Raw genomic sequence first — 13638 nt, 5'->3', positions numbered from 1 at the left:
CTGTCAGTATTGGATTACAGTTACGGGGTACTGGCGAAACCCTTGCATGGTTCTCCACTGAAAATACTTGGTATAAACTCCTGGAGTCAGAGGGTCTTTGAAGCCCTAAAAGAACCTTAATGCCAACCCCTGCATTGGGACTCTCACACTTAAACCAAACCATTTGGGTTATTTGTGCAGGAAAGGATGCACCTGGCACTGGGGGAACCAGGGCAGCCTTTGGGTCATGAAAGTATCCTGTCCAAATAATTGGAGAATGGAAGTAAAGGTGGATACCTGAGAGAGGTGGTAGCTGCAGAGAAGCACAAAAGCTGCCATGTACCCCACATGGGCACAGCTGGTTTGGAACAGAAAGGAGCACACTGGATATTGTCAGCAGGATGCTGCAACACCAGGTTGCTCTATTGGAGTCAGGATGATGTTGAGCTTAAGGTAACCACTACTTTAAACTCAGCCATGTTTCTCCAGGCTTCAGAAGAAGTCCAGAGACCTTTTCTCATGACTGCCTTGTGAAAGGAATGAGAGGGAGGTGTTTTTACAAACAAACTGTGTGCCTGCTTGCAGATAAAGCCAGATACTGATAGGTGAAAGAAGCAAAGGGAGAAATAATAAATCCCAGAGGAATTCCACTAATTGATGCAAACTGTTGCTCACTCAAGGTCACACTAAATTCCCAGACTGAGAAAAAAAGAACAGAGATACAAAGAAGGGACGGGGGGGGGTGCACATTAGAAGGGGGTCTGTATTAGGCCATTTGGGGAGTCTGCCCCTCTCAAGTACATCAGCCAAAGCAGAAAGAGAGAGAGAAGTGAGACTGGGAAATTAGGATAAAAAGGAGGCTGCCCCCTCTAGCAATTTGAGAGACCCCACGGGAAATGTTCCCTGGTCTCTATCATTATTTGAATAAAGTTACAGGACTCCTCTGTCTCCTTTTTGGACATAAACATCTGGCATCTTGAATTAATTTTCCCAACACTGGTAACCACTCAACAAGTGTGTTTTGGCAGACCTGATCTCGAGAGTGATCCCATCCCAGACCCAGAAGTGGACCTGCACTCCAGCAGGAGCAGCATGGTACAGAACAGAAAACTGGCAGCTGGTTATGCAGCAGGAACCTTGACTCAGGTAATAGAAGGCCAGGCTTTACCTTTTAACACAGCAGCACAAAAAGCAGAATTAGTGACCTTACACTGAGCGCTAGGTATCACTGAAGGAAAAAGGGTAAACATATGGACTGATTTAAAATATGGGTTTGGAATAAGACACCATGAAACCACATGGAAAAATAGAGAACTGTTACCAGCATAGGGGGCTCCTATTAAATACAAAGAAGAAATTTGTCAACTACTACAGAGTATGCAAAAGCTGAAAGAAGTGGCTGTGAAGCCCTTGCAAAGCTCATCAGTGTTGAGACTCCCCATTTAATACAGGGAATCAATTCACTGACAAAAAAAGCTAAAGGGGTTGCTGAAAAATATGTCCTTGCACTAATACCTAACAAAAAATTTAATATCTGGGAACAAAAACCAAATTATAGCAATCAGGACAGCCAATTAAGAAGCCTATCTTAAGAATCTACAGAAAATCCCAGCAAGTGACTGGTAAAGTCATGTGGGTAGGTAATTGTACCCCCACAATTATTGTATAAGATAGCTAAGATAACAGAACTAAGACATCAGGAAACACATTAGGAAAGAGAGAATATGGAAACTACTTTATAAAGGAATATAGTGAGCATAAAGATGACAGAAATTAATAGATCAGTTGTTGAAAAATATGTGATTTGTTTTGTAAAATAATCCCGAGGAAGGAGGAAGGAGGATGGCCACCTCCAGGGCTATTAAAACACAGGAATCTACATGCAGGTTATTGACAAATTCATTTTGCAGAATTGCCCAGGCAAAATGGAGACTGGTATATTTTGGTATTGGTAGATACTTTATTGGGATGGCCAGAAACTTTCCCATGTCACACTAACAAGACAAGAGAAGTCTCAAAGGTTTTGCTGAAATTAATATTTAATAGCACCAAAAGTAACTCTCTAAAGTTTTTAAAGATATATCACTATCAACAGATCAGCAGGACTAGAGCAGCCTGTACATCCTTTCTGACCAGGAGATATGGTGGGCATCAGAATCTGGAATTTTGAGCCAATCCAGAGGAAGTGGAAGGGACCAGATCAAGTTCTCCTGGTACCCTGCACTGCAATCTGGGTGGAAGGAATTGAACACTGGGTTCATCACACACAGGTAAAACCAGCAAGCACACATTAAATTCAGCAGAGACAAGACTGACTAACACCATGGGGTTTATATAAAAAAACTTACTGGTTTAGGTATGGAATACGATTTTCTAGAGGGATATTTATTGGATTTAGGTGAAGATGATAAATAATTGCATATTTATAATAATGATAGAAACTTCATTTTTAACTTTTGGGAAGGGGAATGTGGTTTTAAAGTTAGTGCAAAATTTTGGCAGATTATAGAATGTAACTTCTACAGTATATTGCCAATGCAAATCTCTGCAGAAAATCCAGTTCTGTGGGGTTTTAGCCATCAATTTGACAAAAATTTGGAAACTAATGTTAATGGAAGCCTGGAGCAAGGTAAAAACTGAACAGAAAGAAGAATCAATATGAGATGGAGAGCCATTGAAATTGAAGTGTGATTTTGCTCAGACCTCAGTCCTGGTAAATTGAAAGGGAGCTGGGAAAAAGAGATAGAAAGTAATTGTTTTTAAAGTTAAATGCATAGGTAAATGGCACAGTGGCACACTTTATCATCCTGAAGAATGGCAGTCAGTACCGCCGTTTGTTGAGTGAAGGTGATTTTTGTTGAAAATAAGGAACAAATGACATAGTGTTACAAAATCCAAAACAAGAACTGGTTTGGAGGGAATACTAAACTTCAAAGCAGGGGTGTTGTTGAGAATTGGAAAGAGACCAAGGAATTTGATTTGCCAACTCAGTCATCCGGAAAGAAGTGCATCCACCCAGATCAAGAAGAAAGGTCAAATGAGAATTGAAAGTCAAACAGAAATAGAGCAATGAATCCTCTTCCTCAGAAAAACTCCAGAGGAGAATTTGATGTTAGGATTAATCAAGGAGTTTGCCAATTTGCAGAACTATCACGGCTTACCGCTTGTTTACCAATACCAAGAGCAGGAGGTGAGCCCATCCCATGGGGAATTTTAACCATGCACTTGACTAAAAACCACACATTGTGAGCAGAAACCTGCAATTGGATAGAAGGAGCAGGTAGAGAAAATTAGGAAACAGTGGAAGTCTCCTGGGAATGGAGCTGATTGTGAGAAATTTCCAAATTATATCTTCACCAAAATAGGTAGATTTCAGACAGTAGGAGTGTTCTTAACATATAAAAAAGAATTTAAAAAATGTGGGCCCAATGTTTATGGAATGGGCATGTGGCAAAACTAATCAAACAAAAGAAAAGGAGGCATACTGCGACTCCATTTGCTCTATGACAATATTTTCTCAATTTCAGAATATGGCAAAGGCCCCTTAGTGTTCTACTTGTGAGGGCTTAGTGTTTTGCAAATTGGCCATTTGTGCAAGAAAGGGGAACCTGATATCAAGTAGAGGAAAAGCCAGTGTTGTGGTGGAAAAGTGAGAGCATATATAACTGTAGTCCTGTTGATGAGGTAATATAGGCTATTCCTTCTTTAACTGCTGCTTTAAAGCATGGATGTTCTGAGGCCTCAGAAACAACCTCGATTGACTGATAGGAGGGGAACCTGTTTCTTTTTAGTTGCAGTAGAGCTACAGTTAGGAGCCTTGGACATTTAGTATGGGCAATGAGTGATGGGACTTGGACAACTCCTCTACCTTTAGATGGTAAAGTAAATCAAATTACATTGGGTATGCCAACTTTATGTCCAGTTGGGAAGAAAGCTCCTTTTAGGGCAACAGTAGAAAACCTGCAGTTGGAATGTGTGAGAAGACAAAAAATGGATGAGGGATGGAATGAACCTTCATCTGGAGTGAAAGTTAGTTGGGCCTTAGAGTGTTTATTGACTCCTTTAGTAATATACAGGAATAAAGAATGGATATCAACTCACAGGACACACAGAAAGGCTGGCAAACATGACCAGGAAAGGATTTATGGATTTAAACATGCAGTTACAAGCAACCTCCAGGATGACTTTATAAAATGGAATGGCTTTAGATATGCTGCTGTTCAAAGAACATGGGGCTTGTGGATGCTTAAAAGATAGAATTGATCACTGCTGCATACACATTCCGAATGTGACACAAGATGTAGAGCATGAGCTGGACTTAGTAGAAGAAAATATTCATGAGTTTCAACAAAATATGTAAGAAAATAGGATGGATAAAATTTTTAGTGGATTGGGATGGAATCTAAGTTCATGGGTAAAATCACTGATTAACACAATTTTGTTAATAGTCTTCCTAGCAATTATCTTGATCTACTATTGTTTAAAGAAGCAAGTTACCAAGACTTCAGGGAATTGGATAGTTATCCTAGCAGTAGCTAGACAACCAGATGCAAAGAAATCACTTCCAAGTCTCCCACCAACATGTAGTGAATAAGATTCTGGTGGAAACATTGAAATAATTTTCAAAATTTTAAAATGGGGGAAATGTTATTAGTATTTTGATCAAATAATTGATTAAATAATATTAAAGAGCTAGCTATAAGTAGAAAATTGCAAAGTATAAGGTATAGAAATATCAGGAGGCTTGTGTTTGGAATATGTCACCTTAAAACCTCACCAAGGAGTTATTGGAGATTTATGTTTCAGTCAAGAAACTATGGAGACCATCATGCCCACTAGTTATGTGCTTGGAAACACACTCCACTTCCCACCTTGATTTTAGTATTAAGGATTCCAATCAGTAGACCTCAGGAGAGACGACCAGTGATTGTTTTAGCTAAGAATATTCATGAAGTTATTAACAATTGGAACCAACAAATGCAAAGATTATTATTTAAGAACCTGCATAGAACCTGCAAAAGAACTTATGCGCCAATGATTCAGCAGAAGAAGTATATAAAATGGATGTGTTTGGTTGGATAAGTGGAACATGTTTTCAGAGGAGCTATTCCCCGTGTTCCTGGTGCCTGAATAAAGAAGTGTCAGCTTATCCACATCAAACTGGTATTGGATAAGTTTCTTTCATCCCGTGACAATATATTATGTGACAATATATTAATTATGACAATATATTATATATTGGTGACAATATAATATGCAACAGCTATGTATATTCTTAAATTGATCTTATATTCTTAAATTGATTCTCACTCACATGCTCTCCATCATGCAAAGAACATTAGTGAATGACGCAAGGGTGTAAAATTAACACAGCCTTGTTATGTTTGCCCAATTATCCCATCATCAAAAAAACCCAACAATATTAAGGGTAGCAGCAATTTTAATTGAGTAGCTTAGAATACACAAAATCGGATACAGTTTGGTTAAAAGAAGGGATAATTTGGTTCCAATAATAGCGCACAAGCAGGACAAGATAACCGCGCGGGAAACATAACCGCGAAGGGTACGGAGTGCAGGGTCCTTGGACCCCCGCCAGCTCACGTACAAGCTTGCCAAATGAAAATTCCCCCTTTTATGCCAGATGTCAATGCCATCTCCTCCCATTTCCGATTCATCACACTTCTACCTCCGCCCTCACCACCACCTTTAACCGCGCATGCTCTGCCACTCTTTCAGTGGTCGCACCGCTCTTCGGGGGTTGTCACTGAGGAAGGCCTCCCCTCTTCCTCCATGTCCTTTGATTCAGCTTTGGGTTACACAAGCTAGTATAATGTAAGCCAAGCTAGTATAATATATGCCAAAACTAACATAATTCCATATCCAAGCACCAGAGCAAGAAATCTCAGATAAATAACATCTTCTTGGGATCTAACCAGATTTTCCTTCTTTTCTGGTCATTTTTAGCAACCGTTATCTCTTGCTTCTTCCTGCTTTGAACATCTGGAGGAAAAGGGGGTGGGGGGTGGAACCCCTCCTCTCCCTTTTTCTCTTAGCATTGCACCTTTTAACTGTTTTATTACTTCCAAATATGAATTGCTGTATCAATATTGATTACTGTTTCAATTTTGTCAGCACGAATCATACCTATTTACCACAGCCTGAATTGCAAGAACACAGCATGTCCCAGGCCCGGTTCTCTTTCAGTCTTTCAGACTTCATCATCTCCTGTGTGCTGCAACAGCAGCATGACAAGCTGACCTGGATTTCCCACATCTTGGGAAAAGGGCTGCTGTCACTGTGCTGTGACAGCTCCACATCACGTTGTCAAGCCACAGGTTAAGATTCTCCAAGTGAGCTGGCAACAAAAAGCTGCATGCTGAGGGCTGTCAGTTTCCAAACACCTGGGGCTGGAACTGTCTCCTCCTGCTGCTGCGGTGTCCTAGGACTGGATGAAAATGACACGCTGGACTGCTGAGATAACATCTATTCCTCCCCCCATGGAATGGTGGCTGCCCTTAAAAAGAGCCAGTCCCTTGCTGGGAAGCTGCCCAGACATCTGCTCTGTGCAACAGGAGTGGATCATTGCAACCTGCAGCACGAGCCATGCTCAGGACCACCTGGAGCACCAGCTCCTGGCAGGCAAGGCATGGCACAAAAATGTGCTAGCACCAAACCTCAGCTGGGAGGAGTCAGCAGAGCCCTGTCAGAAGGTGACCTGAGCTAGAACAAATCCACAGCACCTACCAGGGGCCACCAGCACTGCGAGGCTCTGGCATTAAGGAGGTCTGGCTCAGCAGTCTGCTGGGCAAATAATAAGCATTATTAGTTACAGGGATCTGATGGGGCTATAAATAAAGCAGGTTAGGTAATTAGAATTGTAGACAACCAACAAAGAAAAGATGAAAACTGATGAGTGATCAATGTGCCCCTCAGTCATTCTGCCTCTTAGGCACTCTGGTCATATTTGTTATTTCAGTGAAAACTTGGATATGACAATGAAAAACACAATGTGAGATCATCAGCACGTAGGTAACTCAACCAGAAGTACAAAACATCTTGTTCTGACAGTTCAGTCATAGGACAGATGAGTCATAATGTTTTAGTTCAATTTATAACATTCAATATGCTGCTCTTAATTACTCGATGAAATAGAAATCAAAACATAACTGCATTTTTGTAATTTATTTTCCTCTTTTGAAAATTTGCAGAGTATCAGGAAGTATTTCCTATGCACATATTAGATGCTGGTCCCCCAATAGCTGGGCCTTTCTGACCCCATATCTATTATGAATCCTGTTAAGGAGGCTTTATCACCTCACACAGTTGGATAGGACTGGAGAATCTGTAGAAGCCAGGAGCTTTATGGAAGACAATTGTCACCAAAATCAGAGTATCAAAAAACCACAGTGCTCCCCAGCACATCTCTCTGTGGCCTTTTGGATGTTGTTGACCTTTGCTGTCAGAATCTGAAGGTTTTTCCTACATCTCAGCCCCTCCAGCTTCAGACCTGCGTCACAGCCACTCATCTGACATTAAATATTTGCTCAGGCCCGTGGGACAAAGAACAGGAAGGACAGTTCAGAGCTCAAAAAGAAAAGGGCAAATAAATACCCCAGAAAAAAATTACTGATCCCTGTTTTTAAGCTTGTTTTATCTTTTTATGAAGCATATGCTTCCCTCCTAATGACTTTCAAAGGGTTTTGATGATGGGGAAAGGCAGTGAAATAGCTTCTGTTTTGAAAGCTGGTGTTTGAAAAAAAGAGAGACGGGGGAGGTCTACCTGAGCAGTACAATAGTGCGAAGTATTTCCCCTCACTTTTTAAGGGAGGTCTCCCTTTTCTGCATCATTCCTGTGCTATCCAGACACTTCTCACTGCCAAGAGACCGCCCTAAATGGTGACACTTCCCCTTGGTTACTCCAGCTCATCGGGGAAGTCATACAGAGGAAACATAAGTAATACAGGCACAGAAAGCCAGCCTGGGATGCAACATACTTCATGCAGCTCTACTTGTCCATTTGCAGGGCCCTTTCATTACCAGAGGAATTTCTGGGAGTGGTGACTGAAGTCAGCCCACCCCTCAGCACTACCCAGCTTCCCTGCTGTCCCAGAGGCATCAGGCAGCTGCCTACACGTCCTCAGCACAGCAGTGGGAGGAATCAGCCAGCAGAGCTGGGGAGACCTGGGCAGGTTTGGCCACTGCTGTTGCCTTTGGCACAGCCCACAGCAGGCACAGGCAGTGGGGTGCCTGTCTCTGGGGGCTGGGGCCACCGCTGCTCCTGTCCCCAGCCTGGAAACGCCCGGTCTCCTTGCAGCCCACAGAGAGCCCTTTGCTGCTGTCTGCCGCACCAACAGCTCTGGGGAAAGCCCTGCCTGCCCTGTGGTTGGACCCTAGTGAGGGCAGGGTTCTTTTCAGATGCAAATGCATGAGCATGAATGCCAAGGCAATGTACCTAGGCAGGGGAATTTGTCTCTGGTCTTGTCCCCAAGTCACCCTGTGCCAACTCCTCTCTTGAGCGTGTGCATCTCCAAAAGGAAAATCCAAGCTGCAGCAGTGGGTAGTAGTGAGAGAAAGGAGACACCGGGATAAAGAGTTTCTCTAAGGGCATGGGGTTGTGCAGGGGATGGTAGGGCAAAGGGTCTGGGCAAAAGCACAAGACAAGGAAAAAAAATCACAATTCAAGCGAAGTCTTCTGTAAGACAAGGAATGAGGAAATTTCATTTTCTTCTCTCTGGCCCCAGTTCATCCTGGTCTTTAGCCCTGGAAAGATATATGAGCCAGGACAGTTTTATCTTGACTTAAGCAACAGTCTGTCTGTACAGGGATTCTGTAGCAATACCTGAAGAAGAAAGAACAGGGTGAGCTGTGAAATAGGCTCAAGTCCCAAAACAACAGTCCAAGTTATTGGGCTTACATCGTAGCTTTGCAGATGTTTTGAAGCAGGATAGCTCCACTTATCATTGCACAAATTATTCATAGGACTGCAGCAGAACTATCCCTGGAAAGTTGGTGCTGCTCTGCTGCCAGTTGCCACCCTTGCAGTTCTATTATCAGGAGGGACAGGGTAAATGGTCTCCTCCATAGGTTTTCATAATATTTAATTCTAATTCAGTCAGTTCTGCAGAAGGTAGTAAAATAGTTTGGAGAGCAGCTCTGCAAAGTAACAGATGAGTTTTGGCATAAAACAACTGGGCATGCAAGCAAACCGAAAGGTGATATGAAACAAGGTATCACACATCTGGGAAGTTCCATTTTCCCAGAAACACCTTCCCTGACTGACTTCAGCTCGAATACAGTTGGCCATGAATCAGCAGTTCTGTTTCCCGAAAAGCCTCACTCTGATGAGACGCTTTTATTCTGACTCACAGCACAAACAGGGTCCCTCCCTCCCTCCCACTCTCACTGACTTCTACCCCACATCCTATGTTGTGCTATAAAACACCTGATGGCCTGTGGCATGCAGCAGGGGTGCCACAGAGCCAGGTTTGAAAGGAAGCATGAACCCAAGTCTCACCCAGGATAGCTAATCTCTCTATAGAGACCTTTTGGTTCTGTCCAAGCAACTTTTCCCTATGAAAACCTAACCATCTTGGCCAGCTCAGCTGTCATTCCTACACACAGTGCTGTGTCCCCAGGATAGAAACCAACTCAAAGGGCTGCAGAAACAGATTGTCTCTAAGCACACCTGTGTGGAATTTTCCTTTTGACAGCTGGATCAGAAGGCTGAGGCTTATAAACATACAGACACTGATGCTGGAGCAAGTAGAGCTCACACCTTTTCTTCTGCTGCCCCCACACCTGTCTGTTACTGCCACTGGGGCAGGAGAGTTCCCCAAGGGAAGTCTCTGAGTTTTAAATAAGAAATGAGCACTTCATAGCTGAGGGACTGCTGAGCAGGTCAGTGTGCACAACACACTGAAAATAGTTTGGATATCAAACGTAATAGGGTGGGAAAGCCCACCTGCCCCATGCTATGAAATCATAAATCTCACTCTGCTACAGCCACAGAAACTCTCTGGGATCCTGTCATCCTTACTGTTAGGCAGCAAAGGACTACCTGTGAAGCTTTCTAAGACACAACATATTTTGACACAAAAAAAAAAAAAAAAAAAAAAGAAGATCAGCACACAGGAGAGCATAGAAACAGCTAAAAGTTGGAGATTAAAAAGTATTGTTACTTTGGCTCCTCTGAGCACGTAAAGAAGCCTGATGCAATCCGACTGTGATCTAGGAAGCGGAGTTGGAAAGCAGATGAAGCTGCCAGGTTGATAGCATTGCCTGGTTTGACTGGGCAGATTGCCACCATGCCAGAGAGGCTGTCACAGCAGCATGGTTGCTGGAAAGTTCTCAGCACTGATGTCCTTAATGGTGCCAGCAACATGCATGCTGAGAGCATCTAACCATCCCCACAATACAAACAGACAACAGCGAAGGAGGAGCATAAAACCATGAGAATTGTCTTTCTCCATGAAAAAACAAATGGGGCCTGCATCCTTACAGGTGATGGCAACTACAGCTGCAGCTGCAAGCAACTGGTGCTTCAAAATCAGCTCTCTCAGTGATTATGTTTGTCTTCAAATGAAGCTTGCTTCGGTTACTGGCCACAGACTCCTGCACATCACACAGAATCAAGGAAATATAACAAGGAGATACAGTCAGGAAGGAAAAAATACAGGGAGATGAGAATTTAAAGTGACAGGCCATCTGGAGGAGAAAATAAACAAGAAAAATGCAGGGCAGAAGTGAAAGCAAATAAGAGAGAGAACAAAAAATAAGTGGAAAACCCTGAGGGGAGATCAGTGATGGACCAGAGACAGCCACACTTCCACCCTGGCTGTGCAAGGGGAAGAAAATGCTGGATAATCTACAGCACTACAAAGTTTATTCAGTCCATGCACAGAGGGAGAGACCAGAAGATCTTGACTGCTGGTGGAAGAAAAAAAAAATCCTTCTCCTAGTGGGACTGAAGCCCTCAATCTTTGCCAGACTGGATTCTGGCATATTCTGCAGTCCTGCTGGGAAATGTTAGCAGCACCATCCTCAAGGAGGGGAAGTTCAGCCTCCTTTCATTTAGCCTGCTTGATTCTCAAACTAATGAGACCTCCAGGACCTCAGGCCACATACCCCCCAGGGTCTACACCCTACAGATTAAACATCTCCTGAAACTATTCTGGCTGAAGTGCTTATTTGCACAGGAAACTTCTCCCAGTTGGGGCTTTTATTGTATGGGTCGAGTGGAAACTCTAGGCATGAGTCACTCGCCTGCAGCACAGGGAGCAAAAAGATGCACCCATTGAGAATCTGAACGCCCTGCGCCAAAGCCAGGAGCTGGTAATGGTGTCATACCGAAAGAAACACAAAAGGAGTGAGTCTCAGCTGCCAGCAGAACAGAACAGCCAAGACAACACCTGTACAAGATTCCTAGAGTCATATTCAGCCTTTCCTTCGCGAAAAGACAGCTGGAGTCTGGCTTGTCATGCTCCGAAGGATGCTAGTCCCTCCCTCTGTGCAAACGGGCGAAGATGTGCATTTTGCAGCAATTAAGCTGGGCCAGCCTGCAGCAGTTACTCGATGCCAGCTCATTCACAGAGGCTGCGTCTGGCGTGGGCTGCCAGCAACAGGAAATCGTGTCCCAAGCACAGGGGCGAGCTGTGAGCCTAAAAAAGGGAAGTCAAGAGCAGGGGCAGAAAGGCACAAGAAACGTCGTGCTGGGCGAGAAGCTGTGGTTTCAAGCTCTTATTTCGGGCGCAAAACTGTGCTAACACAAATCCCTGGATTTAGGTGCTGTGGTGGCTGATGTCACTGCACCACGTCATGGTGGGGTTCACCACGCTCCCTGCATGTCGTGTGACACGTCCTCGACAACGATGAGGATGGTGCCGAAGCCGCTCGGGACCCGCGGGGACTCGGGCGGGCACCGCTCATGCTCCGCTGGCCGGCGGCGCCGGAGGGGCCGGAGCCGGGATGCGGAAGGCGGGATGCAGGATGAGGGAGCTGGGATGCAGGATGCGGGAGCTGGGATGCGGGAGCCTCCCGCCGCTGCGGGCGCGGCTGTCTGCTGCCGCTCGGCGGCCGCCGCACGGTGAAGCACAGCGGGGCCGCCGTGGGGGGATGATCCCCGGCCCTGCTGTTCAGCCTTCCCGCCGCCTGTCCCAGAAAGCGGCCGTGCCGTGCGGTGCCGCGCCGTGCCGGGGGAGGCTCAGGTTTCCCAGAAGCGAGCAGTCTGTGAAAGGCTGACCTCCTCCAGGGGTCCTTCTCCACCTGTTGCTGTGTCCCAGGAGCGGCTCTCTCACGCCAGGGTCACTGCCACCGAACCTGGATGGGATCCTCGCCCGGGGTTGGGATGCAGACAGGGTTACCCCTTTTTCTTCCTGTCGGGGGTGGGATGGAGCTGATTGCATAATGCAGAACCCCCTGAGGACCTGAGTCCTCGGGTCACCACGCTTGCTTGGACTGATGTGAAGTGACTCATTCTCTGCCTGAAATGGTGTTCCCTCCGAGGCTTGGAGGGATCAGAGGGTATCGCCAGGATGGCCCCTGTCCCTGGGCAGCAGCACACGGCAGGAGCACACAATGGAAGCTCCACAGCTCCCTGCAGCTGTGGTTTGGGATACAAACCAGCCAGCTGCCACACTGCCCTCCCGGCAGGGCATATCTATCCCAGCAAGGCTCTGTGGGAGATGCTGTCGTAGCACATCTGTGACAAACCCAACCAGTGCACACTCCTCTGTGCAGTGCCCAGGGCTGGGCACAGACAGCAGCAGTGTCACAAGCCTGTACACTCCTTCCCTAAACACAAACGGCAGCCTGGGCAGGAAGTGATGCCATGGCAAATCCTCACTTTACTAGAACAGGGATCTTCACTTCTGCCCAGCCTAAGAATGCAAGCAGTCAAAGATTTGTGAACCGCCCGATGCTTGCTCCAGGCCTGGCAGGAGTGCTGGGCCACCACACAGCCTTGTGCCTCAGTTTCCTGGCATGTGGATGGGGAAGACAACAAACAAAGCAATTGCAATTACACAGCTGTGCCCTGCTGAGGGTGGGGAGATAGGCAGGGACCTGTTTCTGGGAAGTAATTACTTAAGGCTGTATTTTTCTTTTGTCAGTTATACTGAAGAGTTTATGTGTTATTTTCAGTCCTTCCCCATTCCTGATAATTTGACCATTTAGCTCACACCACACCAGGCGAAGGGCAGATCACTTTGCCATAAAACTACCCAATGTCAGCACATGACATTTTCTTGCAGTTTAGGCACCACTCTTTCAGGTCACTGCCAGAGTGTTTAACCAGCATCTCAGCTGGCACTTTTTTATCTTCAAACTCTCCAAATTCCATCACTATCCATAACCAAACCACAGAGTTAAGAGCTGGCTTGGAGATGTACCCTAGAATAGCAGTTCCTGATAAGGTAAGGTCTTTCTCTAACCTGGAAAGTTGCCAGGTGAACATGGATTTGTGATGGACCCAGCACAGTAGAACAGCAGACATCCTTCAGTTATCTTGGACATTTACTGTATTCTAAGTACTCTTCATCCCAAAATAGTGGATCAGACCAGCTGGACAACTGGATACTTCTGCTGACAACTCATATAAAGCAAGACTCCCCTCCAACATCAGCTGGGAAACAGCATTGGCAACCTCCTATGTCAGTAGACCTC

The sequence above is a fragment of the Haemorhous mexicanus genome, chromosome 2 (assembly GCF_027477595.1).
Source record: "Haemorhous mexicanus isolate bHaeMex1 chromosome 2, bHaeMex1.pri, whole genome shotgun sequence".
Lineage (NCBI taxonomy): Eukaryota > Metazoa > Chordata > Aves > Passeriformes > Fringillidae > Haemorhous > Haemorhous mexicanus.
The sequence above is the reverse complement of the archived record's forward strand: the minus strand, read 5'-3'. Positions refer to the sequence as shown.